This window comes from Schistocerca americana, chromosome 4 (genome assembly GCF_021461395.2).
Source record: "Schistocerca americana isolate TAMUIC-IGC-003095 chromosome 4, iqSchAmer2.1, whole genome shotgun sequence".
In the NCBI taxonomy this organism is placed as follows: Eukaryota; Metazoa; Arthropoda; class Insecta; order Orthoptera; family Acrididae; genus Schistocerca; species Schistocerca americana.
In genome coordinates, this window is record NC_060122.1 from 813,398,282 (window position 1) to 813,425,195 (window position 26,914).

Here is a 26,914-nt window from a genome sequence, read left to right on the forward strand (position 1 = left end):
TCATGGCCAGCGGTAAGGATGGGCTACAGTGTGACCCTCCGATAGCAGTGATATCTGTCCACGTTACTTTTCGGCACCTGCGATTTTTAGTTGCCATGTGTCACACTTCAGAACCGCAATTTATGAATTTAAAACTTGTATGCGTCTGCAACATTAACTCGTTATTTCTACTACACTGAAGGAAAAAATCGCAACATCAAAAAACAATAAATGAATAATAACGAAATTTCGTGAATACAGTTGTATAGGTAACAAATTCAAGTCATTAACACGCCGGCGGCGGTGGTCTCGCGGTTCTAGGCGCGCAGTCAGGAACCGCGCGACTGCTACGGTCGCAGGTTCGAATCCTGCCTCGGGCATGGATGTGTGTGATGTCCTTAGGTTAGTTAGGTTTAAGTAGTTCTAAGTTCTAGGGGACTGATGACCACAGCTGTTAAGTCCCATAGTGCTCAGAGCCATTTTGAACCAAGTCATTAACTTTGCAAGAGCGAAGGTTAATGTAAACGCGAGGTAAACCATTGAGAATACGAAATGCTGGTACATTAATAACCGGTGTAGCCCACAGAACGTTGTATGTAAACATGGAAACGTGCGTGCATTGTGTTGTACAGGTGCCGGATATTAGTTTGTGTGATGGAGTGCCGTGACTGCTACACTTAGTCTGTCAGTACATGGATGGTTGATGATGGTTGTGTATGACGCTGGAGTTGACGTCCTGTGATGTCCTGTATGTGCTCTATCGAAGACAGATCTAGTGATGGAGCAGGCCAGGTCAACGTTTCGACACTTTGTAGAGGATGTTGGGTTACAACAGTGGTATGTGGGCGAGCTTTGTCATGTTGGAAAACTCCTCCTAGAGTGCTGTTTATGGATAACAGAACAAAAGGTCGAATCACCAGATTAACGTACAACATTGCACTCAGGGGGCATGGTATAGCCACGGGAGTGTTGCTGCCATCATACTAAATCGCAACGCACGCCGTACCTTAAGATGTAGGTCGTGTGTGACTAGGCTACACACAGGTTGGTTGCAGGCATTCACATGGTCTCCTCCTCAACACAGGGGAACTACTGTCACAAAATCAGAATCATCTTTCATCAGAAAACACAACTTATACTCCGCCCTTTAATGAACCCTCCCTTGACACCACTGAAGCCTGAACGGTGGTGGTTTGAGGTCAGAGGAATGCACTCTACAGGGCGTCTGGCTAGTAGCTGTCCTTGAAGTATCAGTTTGTTGCGTGACTGTGTTGCTGACTAATACTCAAATTGCTGCTGTAGATGCCGCTACGATGCCCCAGAGCCGTACGTCAAACACGATGACCTTCCCTCTCGGTAGTGCCCCGTTGCCGTCCAGAGCCCGGTCTTCTTGAGATCGAACATTCTCCTGAACACCGATGCCAGCAATCATGCACAGTGGATACACTCCTGCCAAATCTTTCTGTAATATTGAAGAAGGGACATCCAGCCTCTCGTAGGCCTCTTACACTTCCTCGTTCAAGCTCAGTGAGGTGTTGATAGTGGTGTCTTCATCTTGACTGACATCAGCTCATGACGTCCAATCTTAAAGGTAAGTGACGATCGCGAGTGTTACAAAGTTTATTTAAGGCAAACCCTATTCGCATCCTCATAGTGGCGCCACCAGCGCCATTCATATACGTATGGCATGAAACTGAATAGACATCATCTCCCAGACGTAGGATCCTGAATACCATCTTTCGTTTATGTCTTACAACTCCTTCTTGATGTTGCGATTTTCTCCGTCAGTGTATTTATCACTGTAGATGTTACACTGTCGCTAGCTGCAAGTAGCAACTAACAAGTACTGCGAAGTATATCTGCCAACTGGTATTTCTGGTCAGGTAAACTGTGTCACTACAACATAAGTGATATATTCTTCCTTGTAAAGTGTGCTTACCGAGTATTTCAACAGTGTGTCAGTGTGTCATTATCCGATTTTAAAGGGATAATAAAATGATATACACTCTGAGTGAATAATTAAAATTCCACTCTCCGCTTTTCAAAGCCGTCCCGTACTCCTGTATTTTCTGTCAAGTACTTATTCATCAAGACATGCTTATGTGTTTAAAGGTTGATGACATGGAACTGAAAAGAGTGGGAAGCACAGGTCGTCCAGTAAAAAGTTGACATCGGGAATAGTTGCAATACTTGTAGGTTCTGTGCAGAATTGTGGAGGTAAGGAATATATGGAAAACACTGATAAGGAGAAGGGACAGGATGGTAGGACATCTGCTAAGACACCAGGGAATACTTTCATGTCACTAGAGAGAGCTTTAGAGGTTAAAAAATGTAGAGGAAGACAGAGATTGGAATTCATCCAGCAAATAATTGATTACGAAGGTTGCAACTGCTACTGAGATGAAGAGGTTGGCACAGAAGAGGAACTCGTGGCGGGCCGCATCAAACCAGTCAGAAGTCTGATAACTCAAAAAAGGACGCCTACAGAAGTTTAGCTGTGTGTTGTGGTGTTGAAAAAAGAACTATCAAACATTAGACAAAAGTTACGTAGTGGACCACCACCACCCTTCTGCTGCTACTTTTTTCGTATTTTATGTACAATGTATTTGTGTAATATGCACAAAAGTACTCGTCGGAGCAGTGTCCATTATCTAATATTCGTTTTCTGTAATTGCCTGGCAGTTTTAGTTTTCATCAGAATAAGTGCGTTAAGTGTGTTTAAATGTAGTGCAAACGTAAACATTAGGCTACACTGTACATCAGTCTGCATTAATCTAAATCTGTTTACATACTCCGCACGTCACCGTACGGTGCATGGAGGAGGGTACCTTCTATCTCTACTAGTCATTTCCTTTCCAATTCCACTCGCAAACACACCCTGGGACAAACGGCTGTGTATAAGACTCAGAAAGGGCCTTGTCTCCTCTTCGCAGTCCTTATGCAAGACATACTTGATACCAGTAGAATTGATCGCAGTGGGCCTCAAATGCCTGTTCTCTAAATTTACACATTAGTGTCTCGAGGAAAGAGCGTCGGCTTCCGTCAGGGATTTCCATTTGAGTTCACGAAGCATCTCCGAAATACCTGCGTGCTGATCGTACCTCCTGGTAATGCGATGGTCGTTCAATAAGTAATTTCCCACATTTAAAAAAAAAAACATTAATATACATAGACAAACGTCCTTGTTAGTGCTTCACATTTAATGTTTGTTCTGTGCGTCGGTGAAGTTTCGAACCGTTCTGGCACTTGGCAGAGCCGTAGTACAGCGTCAAAATGGCGTCTACATACGTCTCACGTTACAAGCACCGCGCTGTTATTGAATTCTTGTATGCAGAAAAAGAAACAGTGGTGAACATCCATAAACGTTTGTGTGCTATGTATGGCGATGCTGTAGTTGACAGGAATACAGTTGGGCGATGGGTAAAGAAAGTTATAGCTTCAGGAAATCCAGAAACAGAGCTCAATGATCGGGACTTCCTGCCACAGCCACTGCTCCAGACATGCTGAATCGTGCGTATGCGCATAACAACTCAACAATTGGCTCTACAACTGTCGGTCAGCATTGGAAGTGCGTCTGCAGTGATCGAGACTCTTGGATATTCAAAGAAGTGCTCAAGATGGGTTAGATGAATGCCCACAGCGGACCACAACATTCAAAGAAAGGATAATTCATCTGAATTATTTGAGTGTTTTGAGACCGACCGACACGCCTTTCTCTCACTGATCCTTACGGGGAACGAAATCTGGGTGCACCACTTTGCGCCAGAAACAAATGGTTCAAATGGCTCTGAGCACTATGGGACTTAACTTCTGTGGTCATCAGTCCCCTAGAACTTAGAACTACTTTAACCTAAGGACATCACACACATCCATGCCTGACGCAGGATTCGAACCTGCGACCGTAGCAGTCGCGCGGTTCCGGACTGAGCGCCTTAACCGCGAGACCACCGCGGCCGGCGCGCCGGAAACAAAAAGGCAGTCCATGGAGTGGTATCATCCTTATTCACCACAAAAAAGAAATTCAAGACAACCCCTATGCCGGAAATTCATGGTGATAGTCTTCTGGGATTGCCATGGCGTCATTCTCGTCGATTTGATGCCAAAAGGGTCAGCCACCAATTCAGAGACGTATGAAAAAACTCCGAATAAACCCAAGAGCCGTTTCCGACGATCGGAAAAGAATCCAGCAGAGATCTTGGTCCAACGAGATAATGCACGCCCACACACATCGCCAAATTTGGTTGGGCATCACTGCCTCATCCACCCTAGAGTCCAGACCTGGCGCCGTCGGATTTCCATCTCTTTGGGCCGCTTAAAGATCCCCTAGCACACACTTTGAACATGACGAGATTGTCAGTGATGCGGTGAAAAAAAGAAAAACTATGCCTACAGGGCAAGATCTTTTACCAGCTCTTCCATAACGCTGGCGTACCGACATAAACAGTGATTACGTAAAAAAAATAGGACATGGATAAGACATGTTGATGTACGTTGTCACCAAATTCTGACTCTTAACTCTAAATATGTTCTGGGGAAAAAATTGGGGCATTACTTATGGAACGACCCTCATATATCTAGCAGCACGCCTCTGAAATGATTTGATGGCTTTCTTTAATTCAACCTGGTGAAGAACCCAAACTATCGAGCAGTACTCATGAATGGATCGCACTAGCGTTCTATATGCCGCCCCTTTATAGACGAGATACTCGTTACTAAAAGTCTACCTGTAGAACGAAGTCCAGTATCCGCCTTCCATGCTGGCAACATGACGTACCCAATCCATTTCACATCGCTTTGCAGCTTTGCGCGTAAGTATTCAATCGATGTGACTGTCAAGCAGAAAACTACTAATGCTTTATTCGATCGTTTGGAGGATTCTTTTTTATACTCATTCGCGTTAACTTACATTCCCTTTCATACAGAGCCAGATGCCTAACATCACACCAGTTAGAAATTCCGTCTATGTCACCTTGTATCCTGCTACAGTCAATCAATGACGACACCTCCCGGTACACAACAGCAACATCAGCAAACAGCAGATGGCTGTCAGAACATTTATGTTTATAGAACTTTTGGCATTCCTGACATTACCTTTGTCTCTGACGAACACTCGCCGTGGAGGACAGTGTATTGGATTCTGTTACGTAACAGTCTTCGAGCCACTCACATATTTCGTACCTATAATCCGTAGGCTATGATCTTCGTTAACAGTCTGCAGTAGCGCACTGTGTCAATCGCTTTCCGGGAATCTAGAGATTTGTTGCACTGCATCCACAGTTCGCAGCATACAATGTGAGGGAAGAGCAGCTGTTTAACACAACCGATGCTTGCTAAATCCGGAGCGATTATTGGACATAAGGCTTCTCGTCTCAAAGAACGTTAGTCGAAATAAGAATATATTCAAAAATTCTGCAGCAACACGTGTAAAAGATACTGATCCGCCTTCATGTTTATCCGTTGATTTACTAGTTGATATGCACGAAATGGAAATGGAAATGAAGGGAAATGGATAGGTTAAAGTTAGATATAGTGTGAATTACTGAAGTTCGATGGCAGGAGGAAAAAGACTTCTGGTCAGGTGACTACAGAGTTATAAACGCAAAATCAAATAGGGGTAATGCAGCAGTAGGTTTAATAATGAATAGGAAAATAGGAATGCGGGTAAGCTACTACAAACAGCATAGTGAACGCATTATTGTGGCCAAGATAGATACGAAGCCCACGCCTACTACAGTAGTACAAGTTTATATGCCAACTAGCTCTGCAGATGATGAAGAAATTGAAGAAATGTATGATGAAATAAGAGAAATTATTCAGATCGTGAAGGGTGACGAAAATTTAATAGTCATGGGTGACTGGAATTCGGTAGTAGGAAAAGGGAGAGAAGGAAACGTAGTAGGTGAATATGGATTGGGGCTAAGAAATGAAAGAGGAAGCCGCCTGGTAGAATTTTGCACAAAGCACAACTTAATTATTGCTAACACTTGGTTCAAGAATCATAAATGAAGGCTGTATACATGGAAGAAGCCTGGAGATACTGACAGGTTTCAGATAGATTATCTAATGGTAAGACAGAGATTTAGGAACCAGGTTTTGAATTGTAAGACATTTCCAGGGGCAGATATGGACTCTGACCACAATCTATTGGTTATGACCTGTAGATTAAAACTGAAGAAACTGCTAAAAGGTGGGAATTTAAGGAGATGGGACCTGGATAAATTGAAAGAACCAGAGGTTGTACAGAGTTTCAGCGAGAGAATAAGGGAACAATTGACAGGTATGGGGGAAAGAAATACAGTAGAAGAAGAATGGGTAGCTCTGAGGGATGAAGTAGTGAAGGCAGCAGAGGATCAAGTAGGTAAAAAGACGAGGGCTAGTAGAAATCCTTGGGTAACAGAAGATATATTGAATTTAATTGATGAAAGGAGAAAATATAAAAATGCAGTAAATGAAGCAGGCAAAAAGGAATACAAACGTCTCAAAAATGAGATCGACAGGAAGTGCAAAATGGCTAAGCAGGGGTGGCTAGAGGACAAATGTAAGGATGTAGAGGCTTGTCTCGCTAGGGGTAAGATAGATACTGCCTACAGGAAAATTAAAAAGACCTTTGGAGAGAAGAGAACCACTTGTATGAATATCAAGAGCTCAGATGGCAACCCAGTTCTAAGCAAAGAAGGGAAAGCAGGAAGGTGGAAGGAGTATGTAGAGGGTTTATACAAGGGCGATGTACTTGAGGACAATATTATGGAAATGGAAGAGGATGTAGATGAAGATGAAATGGGAGATAAGATACTGCGTGAAGAGTTTGACAGAGCACTGAAAGACCTGAGTCGAACCAAGGCCCCCAGTGTAGACAACATTCCATTGGAGCTACTGACGGCCTTGGGAGAGCGAGTCCAGACAAAACTGTACCATCTGGTGAGCAAGATGTATGGAACAGGCGAAATACCCTCAGACTTCAAGAAGAATATAATAATTCAAATCCCAAAGAAAGCAGGTGTCGACAGATGTGAAAATTACCGAACAATCAGTTTAATAACTCACAGCTGCAAAATACTAACGCGAATTCTTTACAGAAGAATGGAAAAACAAGTAGAAGCCGACCTTGGGGAAGATCAGTTTGGATTCCGAAGAAATGTTGGAACACGTGAGGCAATACTGACCCTATGACTCATCTTAGAAGCTAGATTAAGGAAGGGCAAACCTACACTTCTAGCAATTGTAGACTTAGAGAAAGCTTTTGACAATGTTGACTGGAATACTCTCTTTCAAATTCTGAAGGTGGCAGGGTTAATATGCAGGGAGCGAAAGGCTATTTACAATTTGTACAGAAACCAGATGGCAGTTATAAGAGTCGAGGGGCATGAAAGGCAAACAGTGGTTGGGAAGGGAGTGAGACAGGGCTGTAGCCTATCCCCAATGTTATTCAATCTGTATTGAGCAAGCAGTGAAGGAAGCAAAAGAAAAATTCGGAGTTGGTATTAAAATCCATGGAGAAGAAATAAAAACTTTGAGGTTCGCCGATGACATTGTAATTCTGTCAGAGACAGCAAATGACTTGGAAGAGCAGTTGAACGGAATGGATAGTGTCTTGAAAGGAGAATATAAGATGAACATCAACAAAAGCAAAACGAGGATAATAGAATGTAGTCGATTTAAGTCGGGTGATGCTGAGGGAATTAGATTAGGAAATGAGACACTTAAAGTAGTAAAGGAGTTTTGGTATTTGGGGAGCAAAATAAGTGATGATGGTCGAAGTAGAGAGGATATAAAATGTAGACTTGCAATGGCAAGGAAAACGTTTCTGAAGAAGAGAAATTTGTTAACATCGAGTATAGATTTAAGTGTGAGGAAGTCATTTCTGAAAGTATTTGTATGAAGTGTAGCCATGTATGGAAGTGAAACATGGACGATAAATAGTTTGGACAAGAAGAGAACAGCAGCTTTTGAAATGTGGTGTTACAGAAGAATGCTGAAGATTAGATGGGTAGATTACATAACTAATGAGGAAGTTTTGACTAGAATTGGGGAGAAGAGAAGTTTGTGGCACAACTTGGCTAGAAGAAGGGATCGGTTGGTAGGACATGTTCTGAGGCATCAAGGGATCACCAATTTAGTATTGGAGGGCAGCGTGGAGGGTAAAAATCGTACAGGGAGACCAAGAGATGAATACACTAAGCAGATTTAGGTTTAAGTAGTTCTAAGTTCTAGGGGACTGATGATCTCAGAAGTTAAGTCCCATAGTGCTCAGAGCCATTTATTCTCCCAACAAATTAGATTTTTGGTGCATTTGTTTGACCATAGTCATGTTGCATATCCGTAGCGTAAGACACAAGGTTCTTAGAACGAAGTACGAACGTCAGTCAACAGATGGCACACGGCGCTGAATATTAAATGCTACTTTTAATTGCAACTTATGACTTCCAGTTGTAACTGAAATCGCAGCCAGATACTGTAACGCTGTTACTGCGAAAACTGCGACTTCTCGATCACTGCGATTTGCAACGGACATGTGATTTCTTGCCTAACCCTACGGACCAGTTAAGTGGTTTGGAGATAATGTTGTAAATGGACATATTTTCAGCCAGCCAAGCGATGTAGCGTGAGGCCGTCTTTTGGAAGTTGTAAGGCATTTATGAGAAATAACGTATTTTTGTTTGAAATAATTTGCATTGTTATACGTGATTTGGGCTGAAATAAGGGGACGTCTATGGGTAGTGTCTTGAATTAATAACCAAAACGTCCTTGGTCCCGAATTCGAAACCCGTCACCGCTTAATTTTTATTAATGATCAACACTGGTGTCCGAAGACTTCTGATATAAGAAGTCACCTTCACTCTGCCAACTGGCGGTTCTAGGCGCTTCAGTCCGGCACCGCGCGACCGCTACGGTCGCAGGTTCGAGTCCTGCCTCGGGCATGGTTGTGTGTGATGTCCTTAGGTTAGTTAGGTTTAAGTAGTTCTATGTTCTAGGAGCCTGATGACCTCGGATGTTAAGTCACATAATGCTTAGAGTCACTCTGCCAACGGCCTTGTCAAAGAGGGTGGAGGAGTAGATAGAGGTTCAAGGTACTTTCTTCTCTTTGGGGTGGTAAACAGCCCCTAAAGACAGAAGAATCAGTAATGATCAACGGCTTGAGGATGCAGAACATAACGGAAACATACATAACGTGTATCCACAGAACATGTGGTCTATAACTGAAAAGTGTCATGATGATGTCTCCATTGGCGACAGATTCCGGAATACTAATAAAGGTTTCTTGGCCTTCCAGCCGCCTTAAGTGGCTTAAAATCCACGAGCTTTCGGCCGAGTACACCTTGTCCATTGTCAAGTGGTAACTGTCTTCTGGTTGCTGCTGCCGTCCTTACACAGCCTCGCTGCCTTCCGTGACGTCACTGGTACCCGCCCCAGCACCGCATATGGTAATGTTTGCATTGTGCGGCAGCCGCGTCCGGTTCAACCTTCCGATGGCCGGGTCCCACGCTGTGCTTAGCTGTAGGCCGCCGTCTTTATTGAGCGTGTTGTCACAAATTTTTATTTCGATCGCTTCTTTGATTATGCTATCGCAAAAACGGTTAGTCCGTGTGATGACGGATGTCTCGTCGAATGCAATACGATACCGTTTTTTTATGTAGGCTCTGCTACCGCTGATTTCTCTGGGTATCGTAGACGAAAACACCTCTCGTGTTCTACATGGCGCTGTTCAATGGTACGCACAGTATGTCCTATATAGAATCGTCCACACCTACGTGGTGTTTTTTATACTCCTGGCGTTCTGAGTCCTAAGTCATCTTTCACAGGCCTCAAAAGCTGTCGAATTTTTGCTGGAGCCCTGAAGACCGAATCGATTTTATGCCTCTTTAGGAGACGGCTATTCTTTACTGTTATCGAGCCACAGAACGGCAAGAACGCAAACTTCTTCTAGTACTTCTTGGAGTCTTTCTGCTTAGTTATTTTCGGAAAGATAGCTTGCCAAATCTGGCGGTTGTTGTAGTTGTTTTTCTTGAACACTTTCTGTAAGTGGCTCAGTTCCTTCGGCAAGTTTTCAGAATCTCAGACGTTTTCGGCTCGATGGACTAAGGTACTCAGAACAGAACTTTTCTGCGACGGATGGTGATAGTTGTTAGCGTGCAGATATCGGTCGGTGTGGGCGGGTTTCCGGTAAACGCCGCGGCTGAGACACCTATTTGCTTTGCGGCGGGAGATAACATCAAGGAACGGCAAGGCACCATCTGTCTCTACCTCCATTATGAACTGGATGTTATGATGGATGTTGTTGATGTGGTCCAAGAAATCTCCCAGCCTTTCACGTCCATGAGCTCTAATAACGAACGAGTGGTCGGCGTAACGATAAAAGCAACTAGGATTTTCAGGAGCCGTGTCCAGAGTGATGTTTTTAAAGTAATACATGAACAGATTGGTTACAACTGAGGCTAATGGGCTTTCCCATCGCAACGGCCTCCGTCTGATTGAAATATTCTCCATCATACAAGAAATTCGAAAACGTCAGAGTATGCTTGAATAAATTCACAACATTGTCGTCAAATAATTGGGAGAGCAGATCTATAGAGTCTTCAATGGGAACACGCGTGAACAATGACACTACATCAAAGCTGACCATAATATCCCCTTCTCCAAGACTCAGGCATTTAATTCTACTGATGAAGTCGGTTGTACTCTTTATGTGGTGAACACGGTTACCAACGTGCGCGGTAAGGACGCTGGCCAGATGCTTCACGAGTCTGTAAGTCAAAACATCCTTCGGTGAAATTAAAGGGAAGTTTAGCAACACTGAGTGTGCAATAGGAAATTCACTGTTAAATGCATAAGAGAGAGCGGATAGATGGAAAGAGTACATTGAATGCCTCTAAGATGGGGAAGATTTGTCTGATGTGATAGAAGAAGAAACAGGAGTCGATTTAGAAAAGATAGGGGACCCAGTACTAGAATCAGAATTTAAGAGAGCTTTGGAGCACTTAAGATCAAATAAGGCAGAAGGGGCCGATAATATTCCATCAGAATTTCTGAAATCATTGAGGGAAGTGGCAATAAAACGACTATTCACTTTGGTGTATAGAATGCAAGCGTCTGGCGATATAACATCTGATTTTCGGAAAAATATCATCCACACAATTCTGAAGACTGGAAGAGCTGACAAGTGCGAGAATTATCGCACAATCAGCTTCACTGCCCATGCATCCAAGTTGCTGACAAGAATAATATACAGAAGAATAGAAAAAAAATGAGGATGTGTTAGATGCCAATCAGTTTGGCTTTAGAAAAGGTAAGGTCCAACAGAGGCAATTCTGACGCTGCAGTTGATAATGGAAGAAAGACTAAAGAAAAATCAAGACTCGTTCATGGTATTTGTCTAAGTAGAACAAGCGTTCGACAACGTAAAATGGTGCAAGATGTTCGAAATTCTGAGAAAAATAGGGCTAAGCTATAGGGAGAGACGGGTCATATATAGTATGTGGAAGGGCCAAGAGGGAATAGTAAGAGTGGACGACCAAGAAAGAAGTGCTCGGATTAAAAAGGGTGTAAGACCAGGATGTAGCCTTTAGCCCCCACTGTTCAATCCGTACATCGAGGAAGCAATTATGGAAATAGAAGAAAGGTTCAGGAGTGGATTAAAATTCAGGGTGAAAGGATATCAATCATATGATTCGCTGATGACATTGCTATCCTGAGTGAAGGTGAAGAAGAATTACATCTGAAGAACGAAATGAACAGTCTAATGAGTACAGAGTATGGATTGAGAATAGATCCAAGAAAGAGAAAGTAATGAGAAGTAGCAGAAATGAGAACAGCGAGAATCTTACCACCAGGTATGATGGTCACAAAGTAGATGAAATTAAGGAATTCTGCTAGCTAGGCAGCAAAATAACCAACGGCGGACGGAGCAATGAGGACATCAAAAGCAGACTATCACTGGCAGAAAGGGCATTCCTGGCCAAGAGAAGTCTACTAGTATCAAAAATAGGCCTTAATGTGAGGAAGAAATTTCTGAGGATGTACATTTGCAGCACATCATTGTATAGCAGTGAAACATGGACTGTGGGAAAACCGAAGCAGGAGAGAATCGAAGCATTCGATATGTGTTGCTAAAGACGAATGTTGAAAATAAGGTGGAGCATGTTCTGCGTGGAATCGGAGTGGAAAGGAATATGTGGGAAAGACTGACGTGGAGAAGGGACAGAGTGTTATGACAACTGTTAAGGCACTGGAGAGTGACTTCTATGGTGTAGTCTGGTGTATTCGGTACACATAACCTTATGACATCAATTTCGCAAGGCTCTTTCTCTCCTGAATGGTTAAGGAGACCTGAAAGTCTCTCCTTACATCTTTCTGTTTAGCTCTTAAAGGACTCTCTTGTCGAAGACTTTTTTTTGCGCGCTTTCATCACCCGACATGAGACTACCCATATAATTGGGATATTTTGCACACTCAACCTTCTATCCATCCGCCGTGATGGTACAAGGTGTGGGTGTCCTATTCATCTTCGTTGCTACTACCTTGCTGTTACAGAAAATTTGAATTCTTTATACCAGTAATCCCGTCTCCTCTGAACCTCCATGTCTGTCTCCCCGAACATGACTGTTGTATCAAATACCTGTACGATGTTGGCACTGTAATTGCAAGTTTCCATCCGACGACGAGACCAGTCACATGAGATCTGGTGGACCCTATGACGTGTGCCCACTGAGCCACACCCCCAGCTGACTATCAGTGCGCTCTGCCACCACAATATTGGATGGCCAACGGCAGCAACAGACCCCACTCGCACTTGGTGCCTTTTCACTATGACGCATTCATTCGTGATCTGTTCTGCGAGTCTCATCCTAATTGACGTTGTGCTAGCTGTACTCTGTTTTCTGTTGCGTTATTTCTAATGAGTCTTCATATACTTGGAGAAATGCAAGTTAAAGAAATCTTCCAGTTACTGTGTTAACTTGTTGGCTGAACATTTCTGCTCCTGTCCAGCTTTCCCACTGAGCCATGCAACAGCTCACGTTGGTGTTGTTTGTAGATTTCCGTCCTCTGCCGGAGGCCAGACCGTATCGTTTAGTTGACATGGCTGCAGTTTTTTGTCGTCTTCTCGTGTTGACTGGCGCCACTTGGTTTCGTAAGCGTTGCCTGTCCACTAGTGGCATCTGCGGCGGTTATCGATATGTAGCATATTTGGGGCGATGTTGTTGTTCTTCCGACCAGACCATATCGTTTAGTTGACATGGCTGCAGTTGTTTGTCGTCTTCTCGTGTTGACTGGCGCCACTTGGATTAGTAACCGTTGCCTGTCCACTAGTGGCATCAGCGGCGGTTATCGATATGTAGTATCATTGGGGCGATGTTGTTGTTCTTCCGGCCACACCATATCGTTTAGTTGACATGGCTGCAGTTGTTTGTCGTCCTCTGGTGTTGACTGGCGCCACTTGGTTTCGTAAGCGTTGCCTGTCCGCTAGTGGCATCTGCGGCAGTTATCGATATGTAGTATCTTTGGAGCGATGTTGTTGTTCTTCCGGCCAGACCATATCGTTTAGTTGACATGGCTGCAGTTGTTTGTCGTCTTCTCGTGGTGACTGGCGCCACTTGGTTTCGTAACCGTTGCCTGTCCGCTAGTGGCATCAGCAGCGGTTATCGATATGTAGTATCTTTGGGGCGATGTTGTTGTTCTTCCGGCCAGACCATATCGTTTAGTTGACATGGCTGCAGTTGTTTTCGTCTTCTAGTGTTGACTGGCGCCACTTGGTTTCGTAACCGTTGCCTGTCCGCTAGTGGCATCAGCGGCGGTTATCGATATGTAGTATCATTGGGGCGATGATGTTGTTGTTCCGGCCAGACCATATCGTTTAGTTGACATGGCTGCAGTTGTTTGTCGTCTTCTGGTGTTGACTGGCACCACTTGGTTTCGTAAGCGTTGCCTGTCCGCTAGTGGCATCAGCGTCGGTTACCGATATGTAGTATCTTTGGGGCGATGTTGTTGTTCTTCCGGCCAGACCATATCGTTTAGTTGACATGGCTGCAGTTGTTTGTCGTCTTCTCGTGTTGACTGGCGCCACTTGGTTTCGTAACCGTTGCCTGTCCGCTAGTGGCATCAGCGGCGGTTATCGATATGTAGTATCTTTGGGGCGATGTTGTTGTTCTTCCGGCCAGACCATATCGTTTAGTTGACATGGCTGCGGTTAAATGTAAGCGTAGGCTTCCGCGGCCGTTGTCTTCTTCAGTAAAATTCTTCAGGGTATCAGACCGCATCGTCATAATTTTAAATTGCGCCAACGTTTCGGCCAGCGTTGCTGCTAGCCTTCATCAGGGCCTTACGTTAACTGCTAAATAAACACACTTGGTTCCTTAAATAGCTGCACGAGAAAACCGTGTCGTTACTTGATTGGCTGTAAAAGGAGGAAGAGTAGGGGTGAAAGGTATGCTTTATTGGTGTTCCCTTTATTATCTGTCATTGGCTAAAATAGCTGTTTTCTATTGGTCTTTATATTAATCCACCCCATTGGAGGAGGCGGACGAATAGCGAACAGGTGATGGCTGTGACGTCACACTGTTTCCATGCTGTCCAGAAGCCGGCTGCGGCGTGCCATTGCTTTGTGTACTCGCGACCACTACTGCGGCTCTCCGCGTGTCTGCATGGGCCGCCACGCCCCTGCCGCCGCTCCGTAGCCCTGCTATTGCAGGCAGCCAAGACCTCGGATGCTTGTACCCGTCCTCTCTATTCATTTTGGCGGGTCTTTTGGCTATTTCTATCGCCTCTCTGTTCTTTCTTTTGAAAGTGAGAGGCTGTTTCGCCAGGACGCGGGCTTCTTGAAAAAATATTGGTTTCCCGCACTCGTCTCGGTGTTCCGCCACTGCTGACTTAGTGTGTTGTTTCAGGCGGATATATCTTTCATGTTCCGAGAGCCTTGTGCTAATCGGACGTCCCGTCTCACCTATGTAGACTAATCCACACGCACAACCAATTTCATACACGCCAGCTGTGTGTAGTTTGTCAACTGCATCCTTGGTAGAACCGAGCATGTCTGATATTTTGTTTCTGCTTCGGAAAATTGGTTTGATGTCGGCTTTACGTAGAATTTTGCCAATACGTTCGGTGACCCCTTGTACATATGGTAACACAGCAATGCTCTGTGCCTCCTTCTCCTCTTCCCTATTAGTCTTCTCCCTTGTCGACATGGTGCTGTCTATCATCTGCTTCCCATAGCCATTAGTTCCGAAGATGGACCTGAGGCGTTCAAGTTCTGTCTTCAGATGTTCTTCGTCGCTTATCCTGTACGCTCTCTTCGTTAGCGTGTGCATGGCGGACTTCTTCTGCGTGGGGTGATGGTGGGAGGAGGCGTGAAGGTACCTGTCCGTATTGGTTGGTTTCCTGTACACTTTGTGGCCAAGTTAACCATCAGATTTTCGATAAACTTCCACGTCGAGAAAAGGCAGCACCCCATTCTTCTCTGTTTCCATTGTAAACTGAATTTTCCTATGCTGTTGGTTAAGGTGATTGTGGAAGTTCTGTAACTCCTCTTCTCCGTGGGGCCAGATGACGAAAGTATCATCGACATAGCGAAGCCAACAATTTGGACGTAATGGTGCGGACTGGAGGGCTGTTTCCTCGAATGCCTCCATGAAAATTTCTGCTGCGATAGGCGATAGGAGTGAGCCCATAGCTACACCATCAGTTTGTTCATAAAATTGACCTCTCCACTTGAAATAGGTGGTCGTCAGACAGTGGCGCGCAAGCTCACATATATCAGCTGCCACGCGTTCTTCTAGGATGTTCACAGTATCTGACACTGGGACACTCGTGAATAGGGATTTTACGTCGAAACTAACCATCAGATCTTGGTCCGTAACACGCATTTCCTTTAGGAGAGACACGAAGTGAGTGGAATCCTTAACGTAGGACTCGGTTTGATGCATTAGGTGTCGGAGTCTAGGTGCCAGTTCTTTCGCTAGGTAGTAGGTCGGCGAATTTATACTGTTTACTATGGGCCTTAAGGGGAAGTCGGTTTTGTGCACCTTCGGTACACCATATATCCTTGCTGCCTGTGTCACTTGCGGGATGAATCTTCTGGCCTTGTCGAAGTTGACTCTAGAGTGCTTGAGCAGTGCCTGCGTCGTTTTGATTAACTTGGCCGTCGGATCTCCCTGTAGTTTCTTGTAGATAGGTTCTGCGAGAATATCTTCGATTCGTTTGTTGTAATCAGTTGTGTCCAAGACTACAGTGGCGCTGCCCTTATCTGCCTGTACCACTACTAAGTGTGGGTTGTCCTTGAGTTCCTTGATGGCATGGTATTCCTCAGCGTTGATGTTTTGCCTCGGTGGCTTTGCTTTATTCAGAACTCTGACCGTTTCCTGCCGGATCTTCTCCGCCTCGGCCTGTGGCAGATGACGTACCGAAGCCTCTACGGATTCTATCATATCTTCTTTTGGAACTCTCTTAGGTGCGACTGCGAAATTCATCCCCTTAGCCAGAATTGCTGTGGTTGCTTCGCTCAAGGTGAGGCTGGAGAGGTTGACCACTGTCCGTCGCCTGTCCAGCGTCAATGTTTCGTCCGTGGCTTTCTGTTGTAGTTTGTCGTACTTTCTCATCTGGCGGTTAGTAATACTATTGCTGGTCCTTGATGCTTGCTGAAAGGTTAACCTGTCGACTTTATTCCAGTCTTCCATTTGAAGTTTTCCGGCCAGAAATAGGTGCAGATCACACAAATTCCTGTTGTGAGCATCGAGACTTATGCGGATGTGGCGGATCCTTTCCCGTAGCAATGCTTTACTGGCTTTAAAAACAGATATTCCTCGCCTTGTTCGTTTTTATGTGAGACGTCAACCGCAAAGAATACGGCACAACACTCGTGTCTCTGCATCTCTTCAAAAAAGGAAGGTCATTCAGCAGTTTACAACTTTTTAAATGCAGTGCTTCTAACTTCTTGATGTTTCCGTGGATTTACTGCCCATACAGGTTGGTTAAATGTAAGCGTAGGCTTCCGCGGCCGTTGTCTTCTTCAATAAAATTCTTTAGGGTATCAGACCGCATCGTCATAATTTTAAATTGCGCCAACGTTTCGGCCAGCGTTGCAGCTAGCCTACATCAGGGCCTTACGTTAACAGCTAAATAAACACACTTGGTTCCTTAAATAGCTGCACGAGAAAACCGTGTCGTAACTTGATTGGCTGTAAAAGGAGGAAGAGGAGGGGTGAAAGGTATGCTTTATTGGTGTTCCCTTTATTATCTGTCATTGGCTAAAATAGCTGTTTTCTATTGGTCTTTATATTAATCCACCCCATTGGAGGAGACGGACGAATAGCGAACAGGTGATGGCTGTGACGTCACACTGTTTCCATGCTGTCCAGAAGCCGGCTGCGGCGCCGAAACGTTGGCGCAATTCAAAATTATGACGATGAGGTCTGATACCTTAAGAATTTTATTGAAGATGGCTGCAGTTGTTAGTCGTCTTCTCGTGTTGACTGGCGCCACTTGGTTTCGTAAGCGTTGCCTGTCTGCTAGTGGCATCAGCGGCGGTTATCGATATGTACACTCCTGGAAGAACACATTGACACCGGTGTGTCAGACCCACCATACTTGCTCCGGACACTGCGAGAGGACTGTACAAGCAATGATCACACGCACGGCACAGCGGACACACCAGGAACCGCGGTGTTGGCCGTCGAATGGCGCTAGCTGCGCAGCATTTGTGCACCGCCGCCGTAAGTGTCAGCCAGTTTGCCGTGGCATACGGAGCTCCATCGCAGTCTTTAACACTGGAAGCATGCCGCGACAGCGTGGACGTGAACCGTATGTGCAGTTGACGGACTTTGAGCGAGGGCGTATAGTGGGCATGCGGGAGGCCGGGTGGACGTACCGCCGAATTGCTCAACACGTGGGGCGTCAGGGCTCCACAGTACATCGATGTTGTCGCCAGTGGTCGGCGGAAGGTGCACGTGCCCGTCGACCTGGGACCGGACCGCAGCGACGCACGGATGCTGCACGCCAAGACCGTAGGATCCTACGCAGTGCCGTAGGGACCGCACCGCCACTTCCCAGCAAATTAGGGACACTGTTGCTCCTGGGGTATCGGCGAGGACCATTCGCAACCGTCTCCATGAAGCTGGGCTACGGTCCCGCACACCGTTAGGCCGTCTTCCGCTCACGCCCCAACATCGTGCAGCCCGCCTCCAGTGGTGTCGCGTCAGGCGTGAATGGATGGACGAATGGAGACGTGTCGTCTTCAGCGATGAGAGTCGCTTCTGCCTTGGTGCCAATGATGGTCGTATGCGTGTTTGGCGCCGTGCAGGTGAGCGCCACAATCAGGACTGCATACGACCGAGGCACACAGGGCCAACACCCGGCATCATGGTATGGGGAGCGATCTCCTACACTGGCCGTACACCACTGGTGATCGTCGAGGGGACACTGAATAGTGCACGGTACATCCAAACCGTCATCGAACCCATCGTTCTACCATTCCTAGACCGGCAAGGGAGCTTGCTGTTCCAACAGGACAATGCACGTCCGCATGTATCCCGTGCCACCCAACGTGCTCTAGAAGGTGTAAGTCAACTACCCTGGCCAGCAAGATCTCCGGATCTGTCCCCCATTGAGCATGTTTGGGACTGGATGAAGCGTCGTCTCATGCGGCCTGCACGTCCAGCACTAACGCTGGTACAACTGAGGCGCCAGGTGGAAATGGCATGGCAAACCGTTCCACAGGACTACATCCAGCATCTCTACGATCGTCTCCATGGGAGAATAGCAGCCTGCTTTGCTGCGAAAGGTGGATATACACTGTACTAGTGCCGACATTGTGCATGCTCTGTTGCCTGTGTCTATGTGCCTGTGGTTCTGTCAGTGTGATCATGTGATGTATCTGACCCCAGGAATGTGTCAAGAAAATTTCCCCTTCCTGGGACAATGAATTCACGGTGATATTATTTCAATTTCCAGGAGTGTAGTATCTTTGGGGCGATGTTGTTGTTCTTCCGGCCAGACCATATCGTTTAGTTGACATGGCTGCAGTTGTCTGTCGTCTTCTTGTTTTGACTGGCGCCACTTTGTTTCGTAAGCGTTGCCTGTCCGCTAGTGGCATCAGCGGCGGTTATCGATATGTAGTATCTTTGGGGCGATGTTGTTGTTCTTCCGGCCAGACCATATCGTTTAGGTGACATGGCTGCAGTTGTTTGTCGTCTTCTCGTGGTGACTGGCGCCACTTGGTTTCGTAACCGTTGCCTGTCCGCTAGTGGCATCAGCGGCGGTTATCGATATGTAGTATCTTTGGGGCGATTTTGTTGTTCTTCCGGCCAGACCATATCGTTTAGTTGACATGGCTGCAGTTGTTTGTCGTCTTCTGGTGTTGACTGGCGCCACTTGGTTTCGTAAGCGTTGCCTGTCCGCTAGTGGCATCAGCGGCGGTTATCGATATGTAGTATCTTTGGGGCAATGTTGTTGTTCTTCTGGCCAGACCATATCGTTTAGGTGACGTGGCTGCAGTTGTTTGTCGTCTTCTCGTGTTGACTGGCGCCACTTGGTTTCGTAAGCGTTGCCTGTCCGCTAGTGGCATCAGCGGCGGTTATCGATATGTGGCATCTTTGGGGCGATGTTATTGTTCTTCCGGCCAGACCATATCGTTTAGTTGACATGGCTGCTGTTGTTTGTCGTCTTCTCGTGTTGACTGGCGCCACTTGGTTTCGTAACCGTTGCCTGTCAGCTAGTGGCATCAGCGGCGGTTATCGATATGTAGTATCTTTGGGGCGATGTTGTTGCTCTTCCGGCCAGACCATATCGTTTAGTTGACATGGCTGCAGTTGTTTGTCGTCTTCTCGTGTTGACTGGCGCCACTTGGTTTCGTAAGCGCTGCCTGTCCGCTAGTGGCATCAGCGGCGGTTATCGATATGTAGTATCTCTGGGGCGATGTTGTTGTTCTTCTGGCCAGACCATATCGTCTAGGTGACGTGGCTGCAGTTGTTTGTCGTCTTCTCGTGTTGACTGGCGCCACTTGGTTTCGTAACCGTTGCCTGTCAGCTAGTGGCATCAGCGGCAGTTATCGATATGTAGTATCTTTGGGGCGATGTTGTTGTTCTTCCGGCCAGACCATATCGTTTAGGTGACGTGGCTGCAGTTGTATCTCGTCTTCTCGTGTTGACTGGCGCCACTTGGTTTCGTAAGCTTTGCCTGTCCGCTAGTGGCATCAGCGGCGGTTATCGATATGTAGTATCTTTGGGGCGATGTTATTGTTCTTCCAGGCAGACCATATCGTTTAGTTGACATGGCTGCAGTTGTTTGTCGTCATCTCGTGTTGACTGGCGCCACTTGGTTTCGTAACCGTCGCCTGTCAGCTAGTGGCCACAGCGGCGGTTATCGATATGTAGTATCTTTGGGGCGATGTTGTTGTTCTTCCGGCCAGACCATATCGTTTAGTTGACATGGCTGCAGTTGTTTGTCGTCTTCTCGTGTTGACTGGCGCCACTTGGTTTCGTAAGCGCTGCCTGTCCGCTAGTGGCATCAGCGGCGGTTATCGATATTTAGTATCTCTGGGGCGATGTTGTTGTTCTTCTGGCCAGACCATATCGTTTAGGTGACGTGGCTGCAGTTGTTTGTCGTCTTCTCGTGTTGACTGGCGCCACTTGGTTTCGTAAGCGTTGCCTGTCCGCTAGTGGCATCAGCGGCGGTTATCGATATGTAGTATCTCTGGGGCGATGTTCTTGTTCTTCCGGCCAGACCACATCGTTTAGTTGTCGTGGCTGCAGTTCTTTGTTGTCTTCTCGTGTTGACTGGCGCCACTTGGTTTCGTAAGCGTTGCCTGTCCGCTAGTGGCATCAGCGGCGGTTATCGATGTGTAGTATCTTTGGGGCGATGTTGTTGTTCTTCCGGGTCGTGTCAGTGCGCAGTTCGGTAGGGGGACTGAGGAGGAGCCGGGTCGGCACAGTGCGAGAACACGCCGGGACTGCTGGTGGCGCACGTGGACTGCCGGATCGAAAGCCGGTGGTCAGCAGGGTGCACGACCTCGTCGTAAACCGCATCCTGCAAGCTTTAAGTTGAGAGCATTTGCATTCAAGTAGAGGAACCCTCACCATTGTGAGATCTTGGGATTCTCCAATGATTTGGGTTCGTGTTGCTGCTCGTAGTGTTGCCGAGGAGAAAAGCAATGAGTGGTGTGCTTGGGGAAGGCGGTTCTGATTGGCTTTCCTAGACTTCTAATTAATATTTATTGCATTCAGTTTGTTGCTATTAGTTAAGTTCAACCAGCTGTATAGAGGTATTGTTCCTGCCTCGTGGCCACTAATGCCCCAGTTACCTGCCCTCCTCCAGTGTATGTTTCCTCGCCTTGCCGCTGCTAGATGGTGAGGCGCGTAGTTTTGACAGCTTCCTTGATTGTAGGTTGGTTGGCGATTCTTGTACTCCGGTGGTAGTGATTCCTTTCTCGTTCTGGGCGCTATAAGCACAGTATTCTGGGGGCGGAGTCCAGACTGCCGGTTCCGGCTTTCACGTGTTCTTCCATTCTTGCATTTGATTTATTGGACATCAGGTAGCCTAGGCAATATTATCTGTAGTCATTCGTTAGACTGCCACTGGTCTGAGTTACCATCTTGTGAAGTGAATGAACTATTCGCTGCCTGTCTCATCTCTCGCGAAAGTGTTTCTTGCCGGACCTACGCAGATGTCGATTCCTGGTGCACTGTCTGTGACTGGCCCTTATGTTTTATTATTGTATTTGCTGTGTTACTGTATGTTTCTAAATTTTTTATATAATTGCCATTCTTGGCGTTACCGCAGGTTTAAACGATTGTGCTATCATGTTTACCCCCGTTTTGTTTCTCCTGTTCGGTGATCAGTTGCCTGTCTTTTTAAATTAACCTTTGCTGCTTCATTGCTGTTTTACAGTATGTTTGTTTTTTTATAATTGCCATTCTTGGCGTTAAAGGCCTTCAGCCGTGACTGTGGTTACTTGCCTTAAAACTCTAATTGGGATCACATTGGCTTGTTCTTAAAACATTATTTGCTGTGTCTGCATTATATGCTCATTTGGTAAATGGAAATGTCGTGTGGCTAGGGCCTCCCGTCGGGTAGACCGTTCGCCTGGTGCAGGTCTTTCGATTTGACGCCACTTCGGCGACCTGCGTGTCGATGGGGATGAAATGATGATGATTAGGACAACACAACACCCAGTCCCTGAGAGGAGAAAATCTCCGACCCAGCCGGGAATCGAACCCGGGCCCTTAGGATTGACAGTCTTTCACGCTGACCGCTCAGCTACCGGGGCGGACATTTGGTAAATAGTAACGCACTGAAAGCACTATTAATTACAGAGTTGTTTATTCCTTCATTAATAATGTGTGATATCTTTATTTATTGTTCAGTTGGGAATTGCCATGTTAAAATAAATGTGTGTAATTGCAAAAGGGAACCAATAGTAACTGATTATGGCCCCTTCCACAATCCTAACCGAATCCTGCCTTCCTTGATTACCAGATTTCACCCAGCGTGACAGCTGCCGCACCACTCCATAGCCCACCTTCTATTTCCATTATACAGGGTGAGTCACCTAACATTACCGCTGGATATATTTCGTAAACCACATCAAATACTGACGAATCGATTCCACAGACCGAACGTGAGGAGAGGGGCTAGTGTAATTGGTTAATACAAACCATAAAAAAATGCACGGAAGTGTGTTTTTTAACACAAACATACGTTTTTTCAAATGGAACCCCGTTAGTTTTGTTATCACATCTGAACATATAAACAAATACGGAATCAGTGCCGTTTGTTGCATTGTAAAATGTTAATTACATCCGGAGATATTGCAACCTAAAGTTGACGCTTGAGTACCACTCCTCCGCGGTTCGATCGTGTGTATAGGAGAGCACCGAATTACCTAGGGATCCAAAGGGAACGGTGATGGACCTTAGGTACAGAAGAGACTGGAACAGCACATTACGTCCACGTGCTAACACCTTTTTATTGGTCTTTTTCACTGACGCACATGCACATTACCATGAGGGGTGAGGTACACGTACACAAGTGGTTTCCGTTTTCAGTTACGGAGTGGAATAGAGTCTGTCCCGACATGTCAGGCCAATAGATGTTCAATGTGGTGGCCATCATTTGCTGCACACAATTGCAATCTCTGGCGTAATGAATGTCGTACACGCCGCAGTACATCTGGTGTAATGTCGCCGCAGGCTGCCACAATACGTTGTTTCATATCCTCTGGGGTTGTAGGCACATCACGGTACACATTCTCCTTTAACGTACCCCACAGAAAGAAATCCAGAGGTGTAAGATTAGGAGAACGGGCTGGCCAATTTATGCGTCCTCCACGTCCTATGAAACGCCCGTCGAACATCCTGTCAAGGGTCAGCCTAGTGTTAATTGCGGAATGTGCAGGTGCACCATCATGCTGATACCATATACGTCGACGCGTTTCCAGTGGGACATCTTCGAGCAACGTTGGCAGATCATTCTGCAGAAACGCAATGTATGTAGCAGCAGTTTGGGCCCCTGCAATGAAGTGAGGACCAATGAGGTGGTCGCCAATGACTCCGCACCATACATTTACAGTCCACGACCGCTGTCGCTCTACCTGTCTGAGCCAGCGAGGATTGTCCACGGACCAGTAATGCATGTTCCGTAGATTCACTGCCCCGTGGTTTGTGAAACCCGCTTCATCGGTAGACAGGTAGAACTGCAACGCATTCTCTGTTAATGCCCATTGACAGAATTGCACTCGATCATTAAAGTCATCACCTTGTAATTGCTGATGTAGCGACACACGAAACGGGTGAAAGCGGTGACGATGCAGTATGCGCATGACACTGCTTTGACTCAGTCCACCGGCTCTCGCAATGTCCCGTGTACTCATGTGTGGGTTCATGGCAACAGCAGCTAACACACCAACTGTACCCGCTTCTCCTGTGACGGGCCTTTTACGGACCCGTTTGCGTGCTACGACCATACCTGTTGCATACAGTTGGCGGTAGATGTTTTGCAATGTGCGGCACGTTGGATGTTCTCTGTCCGGGTACCGTTCAGCATACACCCTGCAGGCTTCAGCTGCATTTCGTCGACACTCGCCATAGATGAGTATCATCTCCGCCTTTTCAGAGTTCGAATACACCATAGTCACAGTTCCTACAACACTACACTATCACAGACGTCTGGTAACACGGTGTACTACAGTTGGTCTGCGTGCGGAGACGAATGCAGAATGACAATAGCAGCAAGCGTTACATGCGGACACTGCGACAGCTAGACCAAACCACAACAGTGCACTACAGCCACACTCGTAAACAAGGTCGTCATCGTAAACATGTCCCTGCAGATGCTGCTCGCCGACAGTGGCCAGTGTTTGTTACAACACGCAACTGAACGTCGGAGGTTCCAAGCGTCAACTTTAGGTTACAATATCTCCGGATGTAATTAACGTTTTACAATGCAACAAACGGTACTGATTACGTATTTGTTTATATGTTCAGATGTGCTAACAAAACTAACGTGGTTCCATTGAAAAAAAACGTAGGTTTGTGTTAAAAAACATACTTCCGTGCATTATTGTATGGTTTTGTAGTAAACAATTACACTAGCCCTTCTCCTCACGTTCGGTCTGTGGAATCGGTTCGTCAGTATTTAATGTGGTTTACGAAATACACTCCTGGAAATGGAAAAAAGAACACATTGACACCGGTGTGTCAGACCCACCATACTTGCTCCGGACACTGCGAGAGGGCTGTACAAGTAATGATCACACGCACGGCACAGCGGACGCACCAGGAACCGCGGTGATGGCCGTCGAATGGCGCTAGCTGCGCAGCATTTGTGCACCGCCGCCGTCAGTGTCAGCCAGTTTGCCGTGGCATACGGAGCTCCATCGCAGTCTTTAACACTGGTAGCATGCCGCGACAGCGTGGACGTGAACCGTATGTGCAGTTGACGGACTTTGAGCGAGGGCGTATAGTGGGCATGCGGGAGGCCGGGTGGACGTACCGCCGAATTGCTCAACACGTGGGGCGTGAGGTCTCCACAGTACATCGATGTTGTCGCCAGTGGTCGGCGGAAGGTGCACGTGCCCGTCGACCTGGGACCGGACCGCAGCGACGCACGGATGCACGCCAAGACCGTAGGATCCTACGCAGTGCCGTACCGGACCGCACCGCCACTTCCCAGCAAATTAGGGACACTGTTGCTCCTGGGGTATCGGCGAGGACCATTCGCAACCGTCTCCATGAAGCTGGGCTACGGTCCCACACACCGTTAGGCCGTCTTCCGCTCACGCCCCAACATCGTGCAGCCCGCCTCCAGTGGTGTCGCGACAGGCGTGAATGGAGGGACGAATGGAGACGTGTCGTCTTCAGCGATGAGAGTCGCTTCTGCCTTGGTGCCAATGATGGTCGTATGCGTGTTTGGCGCCGTGCAGGTGAGCGCCACAATCAGGACTGCATACGACCGAGGCACACAGGGCCAACACCCGGCATCATGGTGATGGGAGCGATCTCCTACACTGGCCGTACACCACTGGTGATCGTCGAGGGGACACTGAATAGTGCACGGTACATCCAAACTGTCATCGAACCCATCGTTCTACCATTCCTAGACCGGCAAGGGAATTTGCTGTTCCAACAGGACAATGCACGTCCGCATGTATCCCGTGCCACCCAACGTGCTCTAGAAGGTGTAAGTCAACTACCCTGGCCAGCAAGATCTCCGGATCTGTCCCCCATTGAGCATGTTTGGGACTGGATGAAGCGTCGTCTCACGCGGTCTGCACGTCCAGCACGAACGCTGGTCCAACTGAGGCGCCAGGTGGAAATGGCATGGCAAGCCGTTCCACAGGACTACATCCAGCATCTCTACGATCGTCTCCATGGGAGAATAGCAGCCTGCATTGCTGCGAAAGGTGGATACACACTGTACTAGTGCCGACATTGTGCATGCTCTGTTGCCTGTGTCTATGTGCCTGTGGTTCTGTCAGTCTGATCATGTGATGTATCTGACCCCAGGAATGTGTCAATAAAGTTTCCTCTTCCTGGAACAATGAATTCACGGTGTTCTTATTTCAATTTCCAGGAGTGTATATCCAGCGGTAACGTCAGGTGACTCACCCTGTATATATGAAGTCGTACAATAGTCAGCCATACTGCTCAATCACGACATAAGTCTCTTCAACTGTTCACTTCTACATCTACATCTATTTTGCAAGCACACGGTGAGTGGCGAAGGGAACCTGTCATTACCATTCCTGTTCCACTCGGAAACTGGGCGAAAGAGAAACGTCTATTTGTACACCTCCGTATAAGCCCTAATTTCTCGTATCTTATGTTAGTGGTCCTTATGCGCACTGTATGTTGGTGCCACTAGAATCGTTCGGCAGTCAGCTTCAAATGCCGGTTCTGTAGATTTTCTCAATAGTGTTTCTCGAAAATAAGATCGCCTGCCCTCCAGAGATTCCCATTTGAGTTCGCAAAGGCGCTCCATAACACTTACGTCTTGTTCCAACCTACCGGTAACAAATGTAGCGCCGGCCGGAGTGGCCGAGCTGTTAAAGGCGCTACAGTCTGGAACCGCATGTACGCTACGGTCGCAGGTTCGAATCCTGCCTCGGGCATGGATGTGTGTGATGTCCTTAGGTTAGTTAGGTGTAAGTAGTTCTAAGTTCTAGGGGACTTATGACCACAGCAGTTGAGTCCCATAGTGCTCAGAGCCATTTGAACCATTTTTTAACAAATGTAGCAGCCTGCTTCGATGTCTTCCTTCAGTCCGACCTGGTACGGATCCCAAACACTCGAGTAGCACTCAATAACAGGTCGCACCAGCGTCCTACATGCGGTCTCCTTTACAAGTGAAGCATTCTTTCCTAAAAAAAAATTCCAATAAACGGAAGTCAACCGTTCGCCTTCCCCTTCACAGTTCACACATGCTTGTTCCACTTCATATCGCTTTGCAACGC